A 25,755-nucleotide genomic window follows, 5' to 3' on the forward strand; every position below is an offset into this window, starting at 1 on the left:
GCTAATGTCTAGAAGAGTTCTTCTGATGTTATCCTCTAGAATTTTTATGGCTTCAGGTCTTGTATTTAAGCCTTTGATACATCTTCAGTTGATTTCTGTATAAGGTAAGGGATGAGGATCCAGTTTCATCCTTCAACATGTGGCTTGCCAATTATGCCAGCACCATTTGTTGAATAGGATGTCCTTTTCCCACTTTATGTTTTTGTATGTTTTGTTGAAGATTAGTTGATTGTTAGTATTTAGGTTTATTTCTGGGTTCTCAATTCTGTTCCATTGTTCTATGTGCTGATCTTTATATCAGTACCATATCATTTTGGTAACTATAGCCTTATAGTATAAAGTTGGGTAATGTGATGACTCCAGAATTTGTTCTTTCTCTTAGTATTGCTTTGAATATGAGAGCTCTTTTTTGGTTCCATATGAATTTTAGAATTTTTTTTTGTTCTGTCAAGAATGATTATGGTATTTTGATGGGAATTGCATTGAGTCTATAGGTTAGTTTTGGCAGTACGACCATTTTCACAATATTGATTCTACTTATTCATGAGCATTGGATAATTTTCTATTTGTGTCATCTGTCAAACTTCAGGGAATGTCCCTTCTATGCCAATTTTGCTGAGTATTTAATTATAAAGAGATGCTAGATTTTGTCAAATGGTTTTTCTGCATCTATTGAGATGATCACATTATTTTAGTTGTAAATTCTGTATATGTGATGTATTGCATTTATTGACTTGTGTATATTAAACCATCCCTGTGTCCCTGGTATAAAACCTACTTGACTGTGATTTATTATTTTTTGATACGCATTAGATTGAGTTAGCTAGTATTATGTTGAGGATTTTTGCATCTATGTTCATCAGGGATATTGATCTATATTTTTCTCTTTTTTGCCATGTCCTTTCCTTATTTTGATATTAGAAGTATTCTAATTTCATAGAATGATTTAGAGAGGCTGCTCTCTTTCACTATCTTTCGGGATAGTTTCAGTAGGATTGGTACCACCAAATCTTCTTTGAATGTCTGATAGAATTCAGCTGTGAATGGTCCTGGACTTTTTTGTTGGCATTTAAAACAATTACTGTTTCAATCTCACTACTTGTTATTGGTCTGTTCAGAGTTTTTCTTTGTAATGAAATTAGGAGTTCACTGTCCCTGATGGAGTTGGAACAGCAGAGATGTCTTTAACTCTTTCTCTCATGGTGCAGACTTTAATTTTTTCCTGGTGTTTTATTTACTGAGTTGATGATTCAGGCTTCAGGCCAATAAGGGAGGTATCCCTGGGTAGGCACTGTATGTGGCTAGGGCAGGTGGGTAGATGCAATACTCGATGGTGGGCCGAGGTCCCAGCCTTGATGAGGGTGGCTGGGGAGCTTTCAATTAGATGTGCTGAGGCTGTATCAGGGTGAACAGTGGGAACTACATTAGCCCCCCTGCCAGATCAGCAGGAAAGCTATTTACTTCATAGACTCACTCTTGTCCTAGTGTTTCAGCTATTCAAATCAGACAGGCACCTCTTTTCATCTATCAGAAAGTTGATGTTCCAAGTAGGGGGAAATTGTGACTCTGCCCCTTGTGCAGGCCTGAATCGGGGGGTACTCCTCCTGTGGAGCTGTACTCACCCTGGATTGTTCCAGAGAGACTGTCCATAGGTGACTCCATGCTGCATTCCTGTGGGGGAAGCCCCAGCTATGTCTATGATGGACTGCCAGGGGGATACGAGGACCCCTTTTCCAAGGCCCTTTATGATTACAGGGGCTGTCTGCCTTTTGGGATATAGGTGCAGACTTTCCCTACTGCATCCAGCACTGCAATCGTGTCTCTGCTGTGAGAAATTACCCACCAGCAGAAAGATCTGGAACTTAAAGTCTGCTGTTCAGATTCTTTCTTCCCGCAGGTCATCTCTTGGTGTAGTGCTTCCCCCTTTCTCTAGGGTTGGAGCTTCCTGAGAGCTGAACTGCAGTGAATGTTACTGCTCCTCTGGGTCTAGCCACCCAGAGGGGCTACAGGGCTTCAGGCTGGTGCTAGGGAATGTCTGCAAAGAATCCAGTGACACGACCAGTCTTCTGGTCTCCCAGCTGTGGATACCAGCACTTGCTCTGGTGGAGGTGGCAGGGAAGTGACATAGACTCTGTGAGAATCCTTGGGTTGTGGATAGGTTTAGTGTGCTGGCTTCCTCAAATGCTGGTTATGCTAGCAGGGAAGTTGTCATATGGGCTGACTCAGGAACTCTAGTTAGCCAAAAGGTTGCAGGTGGTGGTGTTAACTCTTGTTTACTCCTTCCTAGGAGCAGGGATATTGTCATGATTTGCTCTGATGGCCTGAGTTGGTTGACCTCCAGCTACGAAGTGGTACTTTCAAGAGAGCCCCAGTTATGGTATTAGCAGTGGGATTTGAGTTTGCCCTAGTTGACCAGGGCAAGTATTCTGGTTTCTCAGGCAATGGGCAGGGCCATAAAACCCCCAAGAGTTTATGTCTTGTGTTCTGCTACCAGGGTAAACAGAAAAATACCATTAGTTGGAGGCAGGGTTTGTTGGGTCTGAGCTCAGATTCTTCTTGGAGATGGCTTGCTGGGGCCACTGTGGGGGATGGGATGGTGGTTCTTAGGCCAATGAGGTTACGTTCCTGAGGGGTGTATGGCTGGCTCTGCCTACCAATATTGTTCACCAGGAAAGTGGAGGATAGCCAGTAGCAAAAGGCCTCCTCCAGTTCCCACACAATTGGCAAGGCCAGTCTCACTCCCACAGTGTCCCACTAACAGCGCAGTGTTTAAGTTCAGGCAGCCTGCACACAGAACTCAGAATTGCCTCAGGCCATAAGCTTCCCCACTGAGAAAGCAAGCCACATCCCTCCCCATCTGCCCACAATGGTAAGGGCTCCTCACTCATATCTGCAGCAGTTCTCATTTGCCCCCCAAATTCTGCTCAAGAAAGTTTGTGCCAAGTAGAAATTATCACAATATTCAGGTAGAAGTTTCTTTTGCCCTGTGACCCCTCCCTAATTCCCCTGGGTGCCTTCCCTGAGGGCTCCTGTGAGAATAGTCAGGGATGGCTTCCCAGGGCTCCAGCTGGAGACTGGGAGCGCCTACAAGACTTACCATTTTTGTTTCTACTTTTATGTTTCACATAGCTCCCTAAATTCATTCTGGCTCTAGGTAAGGTTAAGTCCTTCTCCTGCAATCTGGATTTTTAGATTTCCCATTGGGAATGCGTGTTTGGAGGCAGGCTTTTCCCCTCTTACACTTTGAGAACTCACAGATTTTGCCTGTCTTAAAAAACAGGCATTTTGCAGTGGTGTGCCATTTCTTTCAAAAAATCTGTGACTTCTTTCAGTTTTCCTGGTATATTCCTTTGCTGATTATTGGAACACAAGTTCATAGTGTGAATCTTCACACATTGTTTTGTCTGTTCAAGTGGGACATGAACATTAACTCTGCCCCCTATCTGCCTCTTCTTCTCCTACTCAAGAATTTTTTTTTAACATTTTTAAAAGGCCACGTTTTAAATAGTTATATATTATGTATGAAATACCTTTGATATACGTATCTATAGAATATCCTCATTTGGCAAAGCTTAAAATGTCTACTATTTGGCCCTTTAACAAAAAATTTACTCAGACATTATATAAAGTTCTATTTTAAGAAGAAAGAAAAAGAAGTACTAAGTAAACTCAAAGGGGAAGGAAAAAGTTAATAAAGATGAGAGCAGAAATCTGTGAAATAGAAAATAAAGAAACAAAGTCAAAAGTTGGCTCTTTGAAAAGATCAACAGAAGTCATAAACCCCGACTTAGATTAATCAAAAATATGATACTGCAAAAATTGCCCATATGAGAAATTTACAAATGGAATGTTTTAGAGATCCAACAGACATTAAAAGATTAAAAAGAGAATATCATGAATAACTTTATGGGAATAACTTCACAATTAAGATAGAATAAACAAATTCTTTGTAAAGTGCAACTTACTATAATTGACAGAAGATGGGATAGAAAAACTGAATGGTTCTATATTTGTTAAAATGTTGGAATCTGATACTAGAGGAAGCACACACACACACACACACACACTCACAAAGAAAACTCTAGGGTCGGATGTTTTCATTGGTGACTTCTTTGAAAGATATCTCTGGTTTATATCTGTAGCTACATCCCTCCGTCATTCTTCTGCTACAACCTCATTTCATGTATAGGGCTTCTCTTAGAGACTTGTTGTCTATACACTTGACATTTCTGTTTTGTACCCTGAAAAGAACCCCAAGTATGACTCTCTCCCTCTTCTTGTTCCACTCTCTTAGGTTCTCTCTTCCCGCAACAGTGCAGTGGAGCCTTTCTACTTTTCTATGTTATATGTCATACTCTCCGCGGTCCCAGGATGCCATGCATCCTGCTCTCTTCCTGGAGACCCACATAGTGCTGATGAAACCTGAAGGGGAACAGGTTTGCACATAGGGCAGATTAAAAAAAGTGACCTCCATCAAAGTGATTGTCTTTATACTTAGCTTTATTCTGTGGTTAGTAGTTAGACTGTTGATGTGAAAAGACAACAGGAGTTAGTAGGCCACATAAATGTGTGAATCAAGTTTGATATAAGTATGCCAGACAATGATGGAGCTTCTCATAACTTGAGAATACATTCTCATGTAAGGGCATTTAATGTTTTCTTTTTTTTTTTTTTCTTTTTTTTAAGCACTGTATACTTTCACTAAGACTGGCTGTCAGTTTTGCTACTGAATTAGTCACATTATCTAATTTTTTGTCATTTGGAATTGTTCTATTTTATTTATTTAGTTTGATGACATCAGCAAGATGGTGGAATGTGACTTTCCAGTAACAGTCCCTCATAGAACATCAATACAAATGACTATCCACACTCAAAATTGCCTTCATAAGAGCTAAGAAAACCAGGTGAGAGATTATCGCACCTGGGTGTAGTACAGATATAAGAAAGATATAAAGAAGAGGGCAAAAAGGACAGTTTTATGTGTTCTGTATCACTCCTCCTCAAAACCCAAGTAGGACAGCATGGACAAAGATACTCAAATGTTGGAGAAAAAGAGGAAAGCGGGCATCAGACTTGCCATGGACCCCAGAACCAGTGTGGCCTCAGTGAAACTTGGTGCCAGGCCTCCAGGCCCACATCCGAGGCCCCAGGCCCTAAGGCTCACCCCCTCAGATGTAGCTCTAGGCCCAACCAAGTTTCCAGACAAGCTCCAGGCATCTGGTGAGCACCCTTGAACTCAGCTTTCTGGCCTACTCTAGTGGCAGGCCAGTCCCAGTGACCCCAGGCTCCAGAGTAGCCAGAGCCAGGACAAGAGCCCAGAAATAAATGTAAACATTTATAGTCAATTGATCTTTGACAATGGTGGCAAGAACACACAATGAAGAGGAAGAGTTTCTTCAAAAAACCATGTTGGGAAAATTGAATATCCACATACAGAAGAGTGAAATTGAACCCTCATCTCAAAGTATATAAAAAATCAACTCAAAATGCATTAAATACTTAAATATAAAGTCTGAAACTATAAAACAACTGGAAGACAACATAGGGCAGAGCCTCTTGGCATTGGCATGGGCAATGATGTTTTCGATACGACCCCAAAAGTACAGGCGACAAAATGCAAAATACACAAATGGGATGGCCCACAAACTCAAAAGCTTCTGCACAGAAAGGGAAACAATCAATAGAGTAAAGAGACAACCTACAGAAGAAAATATTTGTACACCTAATACCTGAAAAGGGATTGGTTAATATTCAATATCTATAAGGAACTCAAACACTTAATAAAAAAAACAAATAACCTGATTTTAAAATGAGCAAAAGACTTAAATAGACATTTCTCAAAAGAAGACATACAAATAGCCAAGCAGATATATAGAAAAATTGTCAACATCATTAATCTTCATAGACATGCAAATTAAAGCTACAATGAGATATTACATGACACATGTTAGAAAAGATTTTGTCAAAAAGATAAAAGATAAGTGTTGGAAAGGGCACGAAAAAAACAGAACTTTTGTACACTGTTGGTTGGGTTGTGAATTAGTACAGTCATTACGGAAAATAGTCTGAAGATTTCTCAAAAAATTAAAAATAGAACTACTGTATGATTCAGCAATTCTAATTCTGGTTGTATATTCAAAGGAAATCAAATAAGTATGTTGAAGAGATATCCACATTCCTATTTTTATTACAAGCATTTGTTCATAAGCACCAAGATATGGAAGCAACCTGAATGCTCATGGGTGGATGAATAGATGAAGAAAATATGGTATATATACACAATGGAATACTATTTAGCCTTAAAAATAAGAAGAAAATCATATAATTTGCAACAGCATGGAAAAATCTGGAAAATATTATGTCAAGTGAAATAAGCCAGATTATAAAGAAATGCATAATTTCATATGTGGAATCAAAAAAAGTTCAACTCGCAAAAGGAGAGAATAAAATGGTGGTTCCAAGATGCTAGGGGTGAGTGGGAAATGGGGAGATGTTGGTCATAGGGTACAAAGTTTCTGTTAGGATTAATAAATTCTGGAGGTCTGCCATACAACATGATGACATATAGTTATAGTTAATAATGACTAATATGAAAATTTCTGAAAAAGCAGATCTTAAATGTTCTCACTTCAAAAATAAGTGTGTGAGGTGATGGATATGTTAATTAGATTTATGTAATCATTTCACAATGTATCAAAAATTCAGATTGTACATCATAAATATGTACAACTTTTATTTCGCAATTATATCTTAATAAAGCTGAGTAAAAAATACAAATTTCTAAATGTGTCAATTTCCAAGAAGGGATAAAGACTCCCTGAGTCTAAGTCAGACAAAACTTTACAAAGCAAATAAAAGCAACAAAAGTGCAAAGTTAAAGAATGAGTCAAGAGATACATATAATAACAGAAAGATTATTGAAGTATAGCTTAACTACATTTCTTTAAGTTTTGACAGGTAGCAAAACCTGGGACCACAAGATGTACTATTTCTCATTCCTAATGGCAACTTTCCTTGAATTAGGCAAGGCCATGTTTATTATTTTCTCTATTTCACTTTCTCATGAAAAGGATTTAGATTGGCTAAAATTAAGCAACTAAGGTAAGATGAAATAATTTAGCCATAGATGAGACTTAAGCCTTAGAAAAAATATTAAAAAGGAAATTAATACATTTTAGAAGGTAGCTGAGAGGATGCACATATTTCAATTTGATAGAGGTAAAAATGGAAAGAACAGAGTAGGTCCTCACAAAAACAGAAACTGAACTGAGGCTTTAATAATCACATTTAATTGCTATATTATATATGATCTGCATAAACTCTCTTCAAGTTATACATTAGAATCCTTTTTTATTTGATAAAACTTGTATTAGAGAGATGACATTATTTGATCATAACCATACATCTAATTGCTAAAACATCTAATTCAAAGGGACCTAGTTGCATCAAAGGCACAAATTCTTTCCATTACACCTTTTCCATCAGGTAGATAAAGAGGCAGATGCAATTAATCAGATACAGAATTTTACAACTATTTTATTACTAAAAAATGACTATGATTTAAATTCCTGAGGATGAGATATTAATGAATCATGGGCTCTTTCACTGTGCAAAGTTCTCAAATATAAAGTGTTAATCTTACACATAGTAGCTCTAAACTTGTTTGTTTTCATTTCTAGCAGTAGCTTTCAGAGAGTTTATATTTCTAGAAATTGTGTATGCCTATAAATCTTACATTCCATGACCACATCTAGTCAGGAGAGAGATACTGCATCAAAGCTAATTGTTATATCCCTTACAGACATTGATAACGTTGCAGCCTAATGGCACTAAAGATGAGAATTTTGAGATATTATAGCCACAGGATATCAGAAATGATGTATGATACATCAGTCTTATAATACATTTTTATTTTTAATTTGGGGTTTAAAAAATAAAAAAACAAGCAAGAGTTCTGGCATTTGCAGGGAACTAGATTCTTATTCATTATTAATTCACATAAGAAAAATAGCTATGATGGCAAAGGCCAGATAGTTATACACAGGCTATAAATATAGATGAATAATTTATTTCTCTATTAATTTTGAATTTATAGCCAAACTGGTTGAACTCTATTTTTTCTTTTCCTGGAAGGGCATACACCAGACAAAATACTGCACTGTCAACAGTTAAGAAAGACATAAACTACTCAGTAAGCAAAATGAGATTTACTATATGCATATTTATCTTATTTGGATGACCCTCTGTGTTCTCCTTATGGCTTACTAGAAGGTTTTGGAAAATTATGTCTTTTCAAAACGTAACCTTAAATATGATGAAATACTTGCCTCTGCATTAGGCAGCATGAAATTTGAGAGCTACCTGAAGGCTCATGAGCCCCCAAATATTGTCCTCCTTAACAAGTTATTGAGTCCTTAATTTAGCATGATGTCTAATGGAAGTCCTTATTGCCATTCAAATGATTTTCCTGTCATTCTTAATCTCTCAGTCTAAGTCAGACAACACAACTCTTCATCGAAAGTTGGAATGTATTCAAGGAGGTCCTTGACTGTCTCTTCTGAGGTTATTTAACTTTGAGACTTTGGAAGAAGCTCATTCCAATGATAGGGTTATTCATACAACAAATATTTACTGAACAGTTTCTATAATCTAAAATGAAGACGCCAATCTATTTGATCTTCTCGCTGTTGCTCATTGAGAGCATGTGTGTACCAAACAGAGACATGAGTAAGTACATTATCCACACTCAACTTGCCTGAGGCAGGTGATACATCACCTATGAAGAATTGCATAATGTTAAACAAACAAACAAAATCAGGTTACTTCCCAGCTGCACAGGTGAATGGAAGTCTGCAGTGCCATCCTCTGGGGTTGGCCCAGCCCAGAATTGGCACATTGAAGTCATTGGGTTATTAACATCCAATATGGCTTAGCATATATACCGACCACTATTGTAAATGCTTGCTTCAGCTTTGAGATATGATTGTCTATCACAGAAATCCAACTCACAATTCAAACATTTAAGGAATTATTATTATTATTATTATTAATTATTTACTATTGGGATACCCAAATTTCATCCAATCAAATAACAGAGCCCTCTTTATACCAAGGCAACATAGTCCCTGACCACTCAACATTGGATCTGAGGAGTACTCTATGCCCCTTATTAATAGAAAATGCATATGTCACTAGTGAGCTGTGTGGTGGACTCCATGCCTAATGCTATTCATGCTCTGTATAGAGCCATCTTCTACACAAATATATCTGTGTCCTTCCAACAGTAGGAAAGGGAAGGTATCTGGATTAATACAATTCCAGCTCCTTCCCACACTGTTCCTTTTCTTTAAACTTTCTGCTGTTACTCTTTGGAATGGTTGAGGAGACTGGATTTCACATGGCAAGTGGTGGTCATTGCTAGGTCATTGGTTGGCATTGGTGGCCATAACCGTTACTTCCTCTCTGTTTCATGAGCTACTGGGCCTAGTCTAATGGCACCGTGTTGGTTGTCCTCACCCTAGTTAGGAAGCAAATAAATATTATTGAAGTGTGGTGATGATGGACACCTGCTAGTTCTTCAGCCGGTAAAAGAACTCCTGAAACCACAATATACTGGGTTTGTAGAGAAGACAGTATGGAATTATCATTAAGGCTGCCACAATTTCTTTGAGGTATCCCACTAACTTACCCTCCCTCTGTAACCAGGTATGCTTCTAGATGCAGCAATAGGAGGGCTCGTAGCCATCCCAACATCTAACAATTTGCTTGACAATTCCCAGTCTTTTGGCACCATCAAGTATCAGCTGATGAAGTGGTTTACTGACTTGAGGTCAAGCCAGGTTAGCAGGACATTTCTTCTTCTTGCCAATTAAAAAGTTTCTCTGATTACTAGATGAAACTTAGAAACAACACTGTAGTCTGGTTAAATTTTTATCTACTACGTCACTGCAGCTGCAAATGTGTATCTTATTCAGTTTCATGACTCCTGTGCCCACCATTGGGTAGGACAGCCACCATCTGATATCCCTTGGAACAATCCCGTTTATTTTCCTTTTCCAGGCTGGTCAATATGTCCCATTTTCCTGTTTTTCCTATGTAGACAACTGGTCTTTTCCGTTCTGCTTTATCTCAATATGTTCTGTATCTAGGACATATTCACTTTGTATTTGAGGTTTTTCAAGATTCTCCTCTAGATCTTTATAGGCACTCCTTGACATGGATGCAAGGAAGCACACTTGCCTGGTTCAGGGGGAAGTATAGTAGTAGACATGGTATTACACAACTTGGCTTGTATCTCATTAACATTTAGGATGAGGAAGAGGTGTTAACTAAACTGACAACAAAGATATAGAATGTGTCAACCACATTAGGTCAAATAGCCAGTGAACCTGCCCAAGATGAAGAGTTTCAGCTAACTAACCCAGGCTACTCTTAGCCTAGGAGGGTCAGGTAAGTTTGAGACTACAGAATTTTTCTCAATTCTCTCTTGGCTGGCCAAGAAGATGTGGGTGCCATGGCAGTATGATATGGGTCCACATGTGGTAGAACAATCAGTTTCTCATATAAGAGAGCAAGGAGAATGGTTTTCAATATTTCAGCACTCTGGGACCTATTCTCTTGGCTGGGTCATAGCTTTATCAATCCCTGTCTTAGGGGAGGACTTCTAGTATAGTTTATGGACTCCTCTGTTTTTTAGTATCTCCACATGATTGTCACCAGTAGCCCTAGTGCCTTTATGGTTTGAAATTGCAGAGGTTGTTAACAATGGTTGTATAAAGCAATAGGGTATCTTTTAAAATGAGTATTGACTGAGAGGTGAGGAATACATTTTGAGACTTACCTGCTTCTCTAAAGCAGGGTAAATTTGGGAATTAAACTCATCAGACATAACTTTTGTATAGCTTAGTGTTCAATTAATTATTTTGATAGAACACTGAGGTGGCAGAATAGAACTAGAGGTGGACAGAGTTTAATCATATCATTTAGTTAAAAACAAAAATTTTGGACTCATGCTTCTGGCCATACGGAAGTATGTTTTTCCAACCTTGCAGTTTGTAAGTGCAACAGCCCAGGAGATTCATGTCTGGGTACACTAGATTTTTTTTCTCTCTGCTCTAGAGTGCAACAGACTATCTTCAAAACAAATACTTAATACTCCTGAATCCATCAGTTTCCCCCAGTGAAGACTTTAGACACCTGCTGAACAGGTGACATTTCCAGAAAACACAGTCTTAATTATGGGCAACTATATTTATTTTGAGATAAACAATCATTTATGAAGAGCAATTAGAACACTTTTTGAAAGAATTAGGAACACAGTTTTATAATTGAAATCTAGTTGATTCATTTACCATAACTCTTTAACAAGAATTCTTTATAATTTTTTAAGTATTCTTATTCCTATCTAATGAAAGTATGAATAATCCCCCAAAAGAATTCCAAGACACTGATGCAGTTGAGGTACAGAACAATGAGCAATTAAGGTGGAAGTCTGTTTACATTTGTATTATTAAAAAGGATAAGAATTGTCTCTTTGAGAAAATGTTCAATTGCTGTTAATTTAGTCCGTTTTTTTTAAAAAAAATTCTTGCAAATGGCTAACAATAGAAAAACCTAACTTTCATAAACTCCACACGAAAATTTTCCTTGCTACCTTTGATTCTGCAAAAAAAATGAAGTGAGGAAATAGCAAAAGGAATCCATTCTATGAAAAAAAGCCCAGTTTCATTCAGATGGGCGTTATCAGAACACAGAGAAGCAAATAATTCACCAGTAAAAGTAGGATTCCAAGTGAAAAAGGCATCAAGTGTCCACCCCGAACCTATTATTTAAATTTCTCACTAATTCGCACAAACATTGATGAAACATGATACAGTTGATATTTGTAATCATTTTAAAAGTGTTTTCTTTTTTTTCGTAAACCGAGTCCTGCTCTGTCGCCCGGGCTGGAGTGCAGTGGCCGGATCTCAGCTCACTGCAAGCTCCGCCTCCCGGGTTTACGCCATTCTCCTGCCTCAGCCTCCCGAGTAGCTGGGACTACAGGCGCCCGCCACCTCGCCCGGCTGTTTTTTGTATTTTTTTAGTAGAGACGGGGTTTCACCGTGTTAGCCAGGATGGTCTCGATCTCCTGACCTCGTGATCCGCCCGTCTCGGCCTCCCAAAGTACTAGGATTACAGGCTTGAGCCACCGCGCCCGGCCTTAAAAGTGTTTTCAATTAATTTTTTGAATTCCACTAAATGCATAATAGAAAAAAATAGGAATGGAACATAAACTATCAATTCAAGAAGAAACATAAATGACAAAAATTATTAGGAAAATGCTCAACATCATACATACACAATTTAATAAACAATAAAACAAGAATGAAGTACACTGCTTTCATGAAATTGGCAAATAGGCAAAAAACATATCAGTTGTGGGAGAGAGAATGACAGGTACGTTCATCCACAGCAAGTGCCATGCTAAACTAGAATAACCTTCTATATGCTAATAATATAAAATTCTTAATGTTTAAGACTGATGATCTTAGAAATTTGACTAAGTAATTTCACTTCTAAATTTATTCCACTAAGAAATTTGGTCAAGTATTCAATTAAAAGATATATTATAGTATGATTATAATACTAGAAATCATAAACCAATATTTAAAAAGGAGGTTGATAAATATCAACATGGAATTAATCCTTCTTGTAAAATTGTGGTTTTCAAAAAAAGGTTATGACTTATAAAAATGCTTATGTCACATTCAATATGGGACATAGATTATAACATTGTATACATAACATTATTCCAATTTTCTTAAAAATATAGATATGTTAGAAAGGAAATTGAAAATATGAAAAGTACGTTTAAGGGTTGGGATTATGTCTATATTCTGTCTGTTATTTTCATATTTTAAAGATTAGAACGAGCATATGTTAATTTCATAATAAGAAATACAATGAGAAAAAAAAATAAGTGAAAACAGGTATTTGATTTTAGTTGAAACTACTTTCCAATCTCATGGTTTCTTTGAGTCTTGTGAGTGGTTTTCAGGCAGGGAGAGGAGCTTTTATGAAGGAAAGGGGGCATCAACCTAGAAAGAGGAAGAAATGGATGTTTCCACATCTGGTTTGAGATTAACAGAGGAGCAGATAAAATTGAGCTTCAGTGTATATCTCGTATGGGTGTCTGGTTATTCAGAACAGTACTAAATGACTTTAAGAACTATATAAAATTTCTTAGACTCCTTACAGTTCCAATTATTTCCCTCTATAAATTTTCCGTGGTTTTCATCTTCAAAGTGAGCAAAGTTTATACTTATCTTTTTGGTGTTTGTGAAGACAGGAATATTCAAAGGACACAAAGCTGAATCTTTGAGATAGAAAAAATTAATCCTGAATTTTACTTCCTTCTCTCATTCAAGGCTATGAAGTTTTGTGCAGCAGAGAGTAATGTGTATACATAGCTGCTCCTAGTAAAAGTCTTGGTGCTCTTTCAGGTGTTTTTTTCTTGTACCTATGCTTTAGAAGTATCTTAAATTTAACAAGATATGTATAATCTTATCAGCATGAGCACCTGTCTAAGGGGTTCTTTGGCCACAATACATTGGCACAACAAGTAGGGGTTGAATATTTATGATCCACTTGTTTGTATATTTCTGGGAATAGGATTCCAAAAGCATAGGACAGAATTGGTGGCAGCTGTTTTAAATTTCAAAAGAGGAGAGAACCAAGTGTGTGGGGACCTAGTCTGAGTGTGAGGAAAAGACTGGGATTTAGCAAAGAGGAGACATTTGTAGTTCCTTACATTGTGCTCTCAACAGATGAAGGTTTTGTGGGTCCTGCACCTTATAAAATGTGGAGACCCTCTTTAAATAAAAGAATATAAATTATGAATACAAAATTAGATAAGAAAGTTATATTTATTTTGAACAAGCAAAGAAATCACAATAATTGACAAATTTTCAAGGGCTGACAAATCCATCACAAAATAAAAAACATTTTTATTAACTACTTTTACACCTTAATAATGCTTTTTTTTGGTAATACTTTTGTGTGTTTTCTCTTTGAATTCAAAGTTTTACAACACTATTTAGTCTGAGGGAAACAGACTCATCTATCATAATTGTTCAAAAACTTCTTTCTTATTGATAAAATTTATAAAAATTTTAGTTTCAAAACTCATCATTGGCAATGCTGTAAAGGTTTTAAGACTGTTGTCAAAGTTTGGAAAACTTTTATTGAGTTTCTTTCCTATATAAACTGTTATGATTTACTAATTGGTTCCTGTATTACTACAGATGTGTGTGTTACAAACATGGGGATTTTAATAAATTGTACTTTGCATGATTCCCATCAATAAAGGAAAAATGGAAAGTGTGTTCATAATTATGTAAGCTGAATTACCAAGTTTATTCATAATAAGAGAGAACTTCTGTTTGAACTAGGCTTTGGTAAGAACCAGTCTTCTATTTAAAATCTTACATAAATGATGGCTAGTAGAGTTTTCTTCAGACTAAATTTGGGTTCCACATATTTCAATCCATCTTTCTCCTCTACTCCAATGTACTTCTGGTGCTGGGTATCACACAGGTTGTATTCACACTGTAATATCATTCTAGACCTGGATCTTCATGACACAACCTGGATGAATTAGCACAGCAAGCACAAAGAATATTCTTGGATTCAATTTCTATACCAGATAACAATACTAACCCAAATTAAATATGTCTCTATCAAACATTTTCTGGCTACTTCAGAGGAAGAAAAGGTGTAATAGAAGTGATGCTAGGAATAGAATTTTTACCTGTAGCTACACTATTCTAACTCTTTCAAACTTTATGAAAAATATATGACCATGTTAACCCAATGCTAGGGCCCCTCTAACGGCCTTGGAAGGGGGTTCTTCAATTGAGGGGATCTGAGTGCTAAGGTTCATTAGCTTTTTGGTAAATAAACTCCTGTATCCTGTAATCACATTTTAGATAAAGGAGACTTAAGCAAGCTCAATGCCCTATACCTTGGATAAAGAGTACGGCCAGAACAAAAGCATGCCTGTAGTTTTCAAATAAGAATCCAAAATGACTGTGAAAGGTGTCAGATATTAAAAAGCCAATTAGTATGATGACAGTGATAATGAAAACTCTTAATGAAGTACACAAAATGGAAACCTACGTGTCTTTTCTCAGAAATATAGTTACGCTAGAAATCATTAAATATTTAAAAAATCAATTTAGTTCATTTATGACTTCATTCATTTTCAGCACAGTCCCTTTTTAAAAACATAAAGCCATTCAAGAAATGATTTACACTATTATTAAATAATATAAGTATCAGCCTAAGCTTTATATGACCAGGTTTCAGACCCTTTTTTTAATAAGGAAGTTTAATATATGCTTCTTAATTCCTTCCTAACTTTTAAAATAGTTTCGGCTAATTGTTTAATAAGGTATTTTAAATGCTTCTCAAGGATACTGTCTTTTCTGTAGTTTCATTATATTCATGTGTAACTTGCTACTAAAAATATTTCTAGTTCCAAAGCTACTGTATATTTATGAGGTTAAATTTTTGTCTAGAATTAGTGAAAAAAAGAATCAATGCATTAGAGGTTAGAAGGGAACTTGTAAAGTTCATTAACCATACGGTTCTGCTTTTGATCACATTCACATAATGCCAGATGAAATCCATATTAATTTTAACCACCTGAAAAGAGGACTCCAATTTTTTTCTTACTTCCTATACTGTCTTTTATTATGTTCCTCCTATGTAACAGTTACTGTGGTTATCAAAAATGAACAGAACTCTGTTAGGTTATTAAGTCATTGTGAGCTGGACAATCCTAAAATCCTTTATTCACTTTTGGCATTCCTGGAGCCTAGCACAGGGTCTTATAATCAGATACCCATTACATGTGCTGTTGGAGTAATGAAGCTGGTTCGTATTAGAAGGTGATTTCAAACTTCCTCTTGGAAGACAGACTGTCCTTGTTTAGTAAAATAAGTTAAAGCACAACTGTGACAGTGAGTGGTAGTTCTAAGGAGAGAGCCAGAAGGAAGTCAGGGAGCTACATAGAATGCAGTGCTCTGTGTAAAAGAGAACAAACATTTTGGGGGTGGAGGGGGCTTAAATTGGGGGAAAAGAAATAATGAAATCAAGGAAGAGAGGACACAACAATAAGAGAGAAGGTTGGACTTGACTGAAGAGATGACTAGTCGGATTTCCATGGAGGTAGTGGGAAAGGTCTAGGGTCTCTGAAGAATTAGTTATATAAAGCATTCATGTGTCGAAATTTGAAGTAAAGCCATTTAACATTCCCCTATACAATTGTTTTGTAAAGTGGCTGCATGTAGACTTGAAAGAGTGCGGTTTGAGGAGTAATGGTGTAAGATCATTTTTCAGTGTTACAAGTGGGCCGCAAAAATGGGAGGGAAAGGGAGAAAAGAGATGGAGAATTCAGTGAAAAGAAAAAATCAGAAGAGAAATTACTAAGACAAATAAATTCTTCCCCCACTTGAAAAATCCTTAGCAGGAGATGTTGACTTTCCCTTTTCTTGTAGGGTAGAAGCAGTTTTATTTAAGTTTACAAGGACAAGTTGATTCCAACAAACTGGAGGACTTGAAGATATTTCATGTTTTGAAATAGGGGTTAGAAATGATTAGAATTAATTGAACTGGGGATATTGTCTCTCCCTTGAAAGCACTTGAAGACTAATGGTTGAAGATGCTCGTGGGTGTTTGATAAATTCTACCATAGAATTATGATCAACATGCAATGCAAACACAGACAGAAAGAGTCCTGTTACACTTTACCAACTGAGGAGGAATATCAGAAAGATGACACAAAGGAAATAATACATGAGCGAGGGTCTAGAAGGATAATGCAGAATTTCTCAGGAAATCCTATTTTGGGAATTTGAAATAGAGAGTGCAAATTCATGGAAATATAAAAGAGCATTAGGGAATTGAAAGCAGAGAGAAGACTGGAGAACAACAAGCAAGAAGACAAAGACTTTGAGGAAATGACTAACTATAATTGTCTGCACTCAACTGGAAAGGTGAAATTCCTATTATTTTCATACCTTGATTGTTTTCTTTTCCTGAAAAGGCATTAGATAAATATTTTGCAATATATTTTGTGATCTGACCCAATTTGCATGTTTCTTTTCAAGGCTTTGCCTGTTTTATATCAATATTTCATTCACAAAAAGACACAATGACAGATTATTTTCACCTGTCCATCAATTCCTACAGCTACAGGCAGATCTATATTCCACTTTCTGCTCTAACAAATGAAATAAAGATACAGTGAAACAGTATATGTGAAGACTGTTATAGGAAATCTGTAATTCTGATAAAACCTCTAGGTTTAGTAGAAATCAGCCAATTGAGAGTTCTCATTTTGTTATTATTTTTTCTGGCAAAATCTAATTTATTTATTGTAACACTAGGAGAAACCTCAAACAAAGTGAATAAAACAATGTAGGGAACTTTATTAAATTTTGTCTAGCTAGCCAGGTTTAAAATATAAGTTTTATGTTCCTCTGCCAAGTGATTCTGAGACACACTGGAATGTACACACTCTTAACACATTTTTGGAAATAGTGAATCACAGATTTTAACTGTGGGTTCAAAATCAAATTGATTCTTAAAGACTCAACTCCACTACAACCTCTTCTGTAAAGGGCTTTCTGGTTCTATTCTACTTCATGTGATTCTGTGTGGCTGACCAGAAACACAGCTTTAATGGACAGGATGGAGATTCTAGGGATTTTTGTTAGAAGCTGAAAAGCCTTCTAGGGGATGGCCCATTCTAAGGTAAGAGTGCATGAAGGTACAGAAATTTGGTTTGAGTCATTGGACCAGTATTGGAAGAGAGAAAACAGAATGCATAATTATCCACTTACATGGACTTTTAAGTGAAACATAGGGTGAGAAAGATTAAAACACCGGAGGGAGCTAGGGCAGAGGAGGAGGAATATGAGAGTGCATTTTTAAACAGTATTTATGCTAAACCTTCAATAATAACCATAACGGAAACCCCACAATTCAAATATTATTGTGTCCTATATCCAGCAACAAGGGGCTCAGAGCTAATGCTGATAGGCAGTAATACCTCTTCCTACCATAATCAGAAACATGGAAACCTTTGCACACTTTTCTTTCTTTTCTTTGTCTCCCTCCTTCCATCCTTATCTCCTTCTTTCCTTCCTTCCTTCCTTCCTTCCTCCTTCCTTCCTTCCTTCCTTCCTTCCTTCTTTCCTTCCTTCCTTCCCTTTCCTTTCCTTCCTTCCTTCCCCCCCTCCCTCTCTCCTTCCTTCTCCCCTCAATCCTTCTCCCCTCCCTTTATTCTTTCTTGTCTTAATTTCTTTAGTATTGCTATAAAAGAATACCTGAGACTGGATAATTTATAAATAAAAGAGGTTTATTTGTCTTACGGGTTTGCAAGCTGTACAAGAAGCATGGCACCAGCATCCGCTTCTGGTGAAAGCCTCAGGCTTCTTCCACTCATGGTGGAAGGCAAAGGGGAGCAGGTGTGTGCAGAGATTACATGGCAAGAGAGAGAGCAAATGGGGTAGTGCCAGGCTCTTTTTAATTACCAGCACTCAGGGGAACTCTCCTGGTAATGAAAGTTCCTCCTCCCAGGGAGGGCATTAATCTCTTCATGAGGGATTCATTCCCATGACCCAAAAGCCCCCCATTAGGCCCCACCTCCAACATTGAGGATCAAGTTTCAACATGAAGTTTCCTGGGACAAACATCCAACTATAGCATCTTCCTCTCTCCTCTTTCTCTTTCATGATGAAAGTAACAGAAATCCTATTTGAATTAGCCTACAACATCAGAGGAATTTATGGGAAAAATACTAAGTTATCTCAGTGAAAGTTTAAGTAACTGTAGGGAAGGACAATTGAAGCTAGACATTAGATGTACCTCTTTCTAAGGAAGTGAATGATGCCAGGGACCTTTCTAGATCCCTTCTGTCTTCTCTTTCTCTGTCCTGACTTAATTCTCTCATGATGCAAATTGGAAGTCTTCCACATGGCAAACAACATGGTTTTTAAAAATCTCCAGGGCCTTATCACCTGTTTTTCAGGAAAAGCTGACCCTTGCTTAATCTAGGGTCAAGTTATAGAAGTCTGCATGGATTTGTAAGTGAAACCTAGGATGAGAAAGATTAAAACCCAAACTAACCCTAGTAGTGAGTTAGTTTGAGTTAGGTATCCAGCATCAAGCAAATGATGTAGATGGAGGATGGAGAGGTAGGGATGCTTTTAAGAATATCTAACCTTTCAGAACTGATATTTTCGTGCTTGGGTCAGAGTATGCCTTTGCAGAAGAGAGGCAGTATTCCCAAAAGAAAAAGAAAAGATCAAGGGGAGACATAAGAACTGACATCTACTAAAGCAAGTACATTGCAGGCTGTGCCATCTTTAGCATCAATACAGATATTCTTAACCTCTGTCATTGGCTTAACACAAACACTGAGGACTTCTGTTGGCATTGGCATCAGCGGGATCCAGCAGACATCAATAGCAGCATTCAGGCTTTTAAAAATCATTATTGACAGGGAACAGCATCATAGTGAGCTAGAGCAGAGGAGGAGGAAAACAGTAGTAAACAAGATGACTGGCGACTCTGAACCACGGGGTAGGTATTTGAGTGTGGATTAAGTTCCTATAGAGCAAATGATGCTGCAGCCAAATAGCTTTGGTAAGATGCCCTTATTTATACTCTAGGTTGCCATGGTCTGGGAAGATATGAACTTTGTATGTTTATAAGCTATGTAACTGTCCATTTTATCAGATGTTAATCCTAGCATTGTGCATGGATGCTCAATAAAAGGAATATGGTGCTGAATTATGTTATGAGTTGCATCTGCCTCAAAATTATGTATTTCTTACATATTCATCTTCTGTGTATGCCTTTTCAAAGTAATTTATTTAGTTGTAGTGTGAAGTCATGGATTGTGACCATTTAAAAAATGAATACATAGCAATAAAGAATTAGGAAGGAATTAGTCAAGTGATAATGGGTGTCTAACATGTCATAAAATTATCAAGTACAAATACATCACCTATGGTGCCGGAAGGAGAAATCCCACTATAGCAGGAAATAAAGATGAAATCAGCATTTGGGATTTAAGATGTTTCTATCCATGAGTCCATACTCATCATGACGCACTTTAGAAGCCTGGCCACTAGATTGGGCAGCACTTTGGAAAGGGATATGTCTGGGCAAGGCCAAGCATATGGTCCTCAAGAGGGAACTAGAGTACTAGGCAGTACTTAGCTGAGGGTTAGGAAGAAGGACCAGAGCAGAAGTTTAGTCTTATGAATTAAAACAACCAAAGGAAAAGAAGGAGAGAACTTTGACCTAAAGGGCCAATAGATTCTCAGGGGATATCCATCAGGACATTAAACATGAATTTCATTGTTAGAGAAGTTATCTCAAAAAGCAATTGTGGTAAACCAGCAACCTTGGCTGGCAAAAGAAATTTTAACACTCAGTAGGTGTAAGATTTAAGCCACACTGGGCCAGACCAGGAAGGAGGTGGTGAGAATGTGAGAATACTGATCTATTTCTCATATATGTCAGGATTAGCACAGAAACTGCAACAGGTAACAGTTTGCATGCAAGTGGGATCACCAATAGGTTTAGCTGTAAGGAACTAACCCAGCTGCAGATGAAAACAAGACAAAATTGACACAATCTTTTGAACTGAAAGTAAGTTGTCATTTAACGCTGTACTCTCCTTCTTACATTTTAAGTGCTTAACTGGAATGAATGAAAATATTGCTAAACAACCATTTAATGCGATAAGATTTCAGAAGATGCACATTATCTTATTCTATAGGGATAAGTGCATGCCATTTGAAGAAATGAGTTTTGATCCATGACTCTTTTACAGAATATGGTTCCAGGAGATCAGAGTTTACTGTCCCCTGGAGTAAACAGTTGCTGGTTTAAGCACTTCAGTGTTGTCTTGGAATCATGCAACCAGAAGGACTCAGAAATATGTAGTGCCCTTTGTGGGCAGCTCTCGTTGGTACAAGAGTTGTATTCAATCACTTTGTCAGAACAATGACAGCTGTGAGAAGGAGTCCATAAAGCTATTCATTAAACTCTGAAACAGCTAGCACTTTACTTGTCTGGAGTTATTTACTAGTGGTTGATGATGACACAGTTGAGTGAGGCAGAAACTTTTGAGGCTTCTTGACTCTCTTTTTGGTGAGAAGGTCATTTTGAAAAGGAGAATTGTAAGGTATTTAGTACATCTGAATCTCCAAATAGAGCCTTTCATTAATACGGTAAAACACCAAAAATAGGGAAAAGTGTTTTTTAGAAGGAATGTAGGCTGTGATGTTACAAACATTTGAATTCTGTATCACTCACCATGCAATCAGAAAAGCAGAACCACTAGAATATAAAAATAATTGCAATACTTTGAGAAGAACTAATAGAAGCATATCTTAAAATCTGCTCCTAATTGAATGGAAATCTTTAAGGAATTTAGCATCTTCATAGTCAGTCATCATCTGTAAATACTGAGATTTGGCAAGGTATTTTGGTCTCTTTTTAATGTTTGTGTTCTGTTAAACATGTGATTCTCCATGTACATTAATTTTGTCTTTATATGGGGGTTTTGAAACCTCTGTAGGTCAGAAACTCTGACCAGTTCTTCTTTTAAATCTTTTTCAGAATATACAAAGATTCAGCACAGACTACCTTAAAAAATCCTTCCAGGATTTTTAGGTCAATCCTTCCATAGAGTTTTCTAGAAGAAAAAAATTGGTGGATAACCCAACTCTTGGATAGTTTATTATGCCATAATTTTGTAGTAAATAATATTTGATTAAATATAACCATATTTAAATATATTCTATACAGCTATAGTACAGGTAGCTTGGAGAAGCTTGTGTCTGTCGCCAGTCTTGAAAGCCACGAAATCATTACACATGGAAACTTGAGTTCAAGTCCCATTCAGGTTGAATTCCCATTTTTAAATATATGAAACGTATGACCCTAGCTTCTAAGAGTTTTAATTTAAAAAATCATATCTTCCAAATTTAGTTTCAGCTAGTAAGAGTAAAATATTGTGTACTTCTTTTAGCTGATAGCCATCTGCTACAGAAATATTCAAATGTCAGCTCATCAGAATTTAAAAGGACTTCCTGAACAGAAGTTCACTGAAATTTAAGAAACTTTAATGGAACTTCTGTTGTGAAATGATACTGTCTTGACTTTAGGCTAATCCCCAAAACACATCTACAAATCCATCTCCCAAAAATGTCTCCTACAGAGAAAGAGCTGGGCTGGTTTTACAATTTTTATGGCAAAGGTTAAAATAAGTAATTTCCACAACAGCTGTCGACATATAGTCTATCTTTGGAGGCTGCTTTCCCTAGAGAATTTTATTTCTTCAAATGTCATAATTAGAATTTAATCTCCAGTGACTACTCAAGGAAATCTGGCAGTAGGATGCAGTATGGGTCACATTTTAATTACGAATGCATCTTTCCCATCTGAAGGGCCAGGAGCTTTTTGCTAGTCATGTCACGGAAACTCCTATGTGCTGTGAATAATTAAGTATGTTTTTCAGTGGATAGAAGTTGTTTCCTTAAAATTCAGCAAGATTTATCAGAGCATGAACAGATTTCTTGTCCCACCAAAAACCGATGGGGTGCAAAGAAGTCAATTTCCAGGCAATTAGAGCAGTGAGTTGTGTTCATTTACACGCTGGCATTGTCTATGACACGTGTATCAATAGCAGTGTGCTTTCATGCATTTGTTTATTAATTTCCTTTCTTTTATTAAACAAACCTTTATTGAGTATATACTTCCCTGAACTTACAGTTAGGAAACAAAGTAGAACAACACTGTCTTTTCCATAACAGAGACATACCTTAATCTGGTCAGAAATGATCATTAAATGAGTGACACAGGGGAGTCACATACATGGTGCTTTGGAAACACCAAGAAAGAAGCAACTAATTCTACTTGAAAAGATCAGGAATGACATGACAGGGGAGGTGACGGCTCAACTGAGCTGTAAAGAATAATGAGCAGGAAGGACTTTGTTATGACAAGGAAGGGGAGGGAATTCCTGACAAAGGGAACTACATCTGTAAAAACAAGGATATCTGAAGGCTTTTGTAGGTTGGTGCAGTGAGGAGAAAAAGTAGAATGTTTTTGGAGAATTAGTACAATATGGGCATATAATATAGGGTCAGGGGTTATTTTAATGCCAGCAGAAATGTAAATGTATTAGGCAAGAAATTTGTCTTCACAAAACAACATGACACTGATAATCTCAGCCCTCAGAACAGTCAGACAGGATTTTTGAGTAGCTTTGTCTCTTTATCCCACTTACCTGAGAATATCTATCATTTTCCAAGTTTTTTTTTTTTTTGGTGAAGAAAAAGTGGTATTACCATACAATGAACTACTACTTAGTAACAACGACAAACAAAATGTACTCCTGAAAAATCCAAGAAAATGAATGGATTTCAAAAGAATTTTGCTAAGTGAAAGAAGCCAGGAAGAAAAGACTATACAATGTATGATTACATTTATATGAAATTTCGGAAAATTCCAGACTATGGTGATGGAAAGCAGGCTGGTAGTTGCTAGGGTTCAGGGTTTGGGCAAATAATATTGACAAAAATGGGGCATGAAGGGTTTTTTTGGATAATGGAAATGTTCTATATCATGATTGTGGTGGTGGCTATAAGACTATGAGCAAATCTCAGAACTCATCAAATTATTTATTTAAAATTGGTAAATTTTATTGTTTATAAATTATGGTTCATTAAAGCTGACAACATAGGTGAGCCATATCAGAAACTCTGAGTTGGGATGAGTTTGCTTCAGATGTGCTAAGGAAACAATAAATGTGTCAATGAAAACCTTCAGGATGAGGCTACTGAACTGACTTCCTCAAGTATTTGGAGATAAAGAACCACATTAGCTGACACTGAGCAGAATAAGGAATTAAAGTCTACAAGGAGTGATTTTCCCAATAAAACGTAATTTGGGGACGTTAAGAATGTTTGAGTCCAAATTACAAGTACAGTAATAAAATTGAGCACATCTTATCTGTCAGCCATGTCTTTAAATGGTTTACATATATAATTTATTTAGTTCTCATGACAACCTTGCAAGTCTTATTGTTACTCTGACTTTTCAGGTTAGAAAACTGAGGCTCAGGGATATTAATTTACTTGTTCAGGATCGTAAACCTAGTAAGTGTAAGAACTGGGATTTGAAGTCAGGTAGTCTGGTTCAGAGTCTATACACTTAAACACAAAGGCATTATATTTGAATTTAAATTTCATTATAGGAGGAGGTTGTATTCAACCCTGGGCATCTTGATGTTGTTGCAGTTTATTACTGAAGTATATTAATATTGTTATTTTATGTCATTGCAGAACCCCTCATGACCTATATAAGACAATGTGGCTGGAGGTGATTAGAACAGGGAATACATTTTCAATTTCAAATAGAGTGTGACATTAGAGTTAACTAATTAAGCACACTGTTCTTATACATTTCAGTGCCTTCTGGAGGGCAAAATCAGTATTGACCATCAGAGGTACAAGGAATATCCACAACAAACCAACAGTTGATATTGGTGGGGTGGCTCCATAAAGATAGAAATGAGACTTCCCTTACCTTGCTAAGAAGGATAGCCACAGACATGTATGATCATAGGTTTATGAATAAGCTCAATGGATTAGATGAATAAAAATAACTGGAGAGTATTAAGATGATCTACTAAAATGTAGTACATATGTTTCCATGCACAGAGATCTCCATTTGCAGTGCTGTTTTGGAGTAAGCTATTAGGTGACATTATTATTGGTCTGACATATTGGGTGACATTATTGGTCTACATTCTGATCTGAGTGAAGATAATGTAGTAGCACATTTGTAAGCACAGAGAATCTTGCCTCTCTATTTCATTCTTTATTTTGCACCAGCATAAATGAGAAGTCCTAAGTAGTTACATCTGTGCTGAAAACCAAACATTCCCTTGGTTAGAGTCTCCCAAAGTCTAAGCTGGGAGAGAAAGAACAGAGAGCATAAGCAAGCCAATCTCGTCACTTTCTTTAGTTACACTAATGTAGCCTTTATCTAGTAACGATAAAACAAAACAAAACAAAAAATCCCCCAAACTCCTGTTTGATATCCATTTATCTCGATCTTGTGTCTGTTAATTGGTTCAGATCATAGCTGGCAAAGAGAGAATTATTAATAGACTTGAACAAGAAAAGCAACGCTGATTTCATTATTATTTTTGGATTTCCAGTAAAGGTGGAAGACAGATGGCAATGTTGGGAATAAGGGCAATATGAGGATCAGGACAATATAGGAAAGAAAAATAGAGCAGAATAAGTCTCTCATATAACGCATTCTTCGTCCATGTTATGTAACCCTCTTCTGCTCTTCCCCCTACCATGGTCAGCACATACACACATGTCATCTCCACCGTACCCAACAATAGCAACCAAAACCAAGAACTTCTCTTTCCCAATAATTTTTCCAGTTTTTATGTTTGTCTTATCAAATCCCAGTGCTCAAAGACCACCAAGAACATAATTGTAATCAAACAAATGTAGTTGTATTGACTCACGGCAGCAAGAAAAACTGCATCTTATGGGGAAGATCATCTCAGTGAGATGGAATTAGGATAGTCTTGTTACAGGGTTTGGGTTTGTACTGGGTGATCTGTGTGTCTGTTCCTGACTGTGTGGTCAGAAAACGGGGGCTATT

The sequence above is a fragment of the Trachypithecus francoisi genome, unplaced genomic scaffold, assembly GCF_009764315.1.
Source record: "Trachypithecus francoisi isolate TF-2019V2 unplaced genomic scaffold, Tfra_2.0 Lachesis_group16, whole genome shotgun sequence".
Lineage (NCBI taxonomy): Eukaryota > Metazoa > Chordata > Mammalia > Primates > Cercopithecidae > Trachypithecus > Trachypithecus francoisi.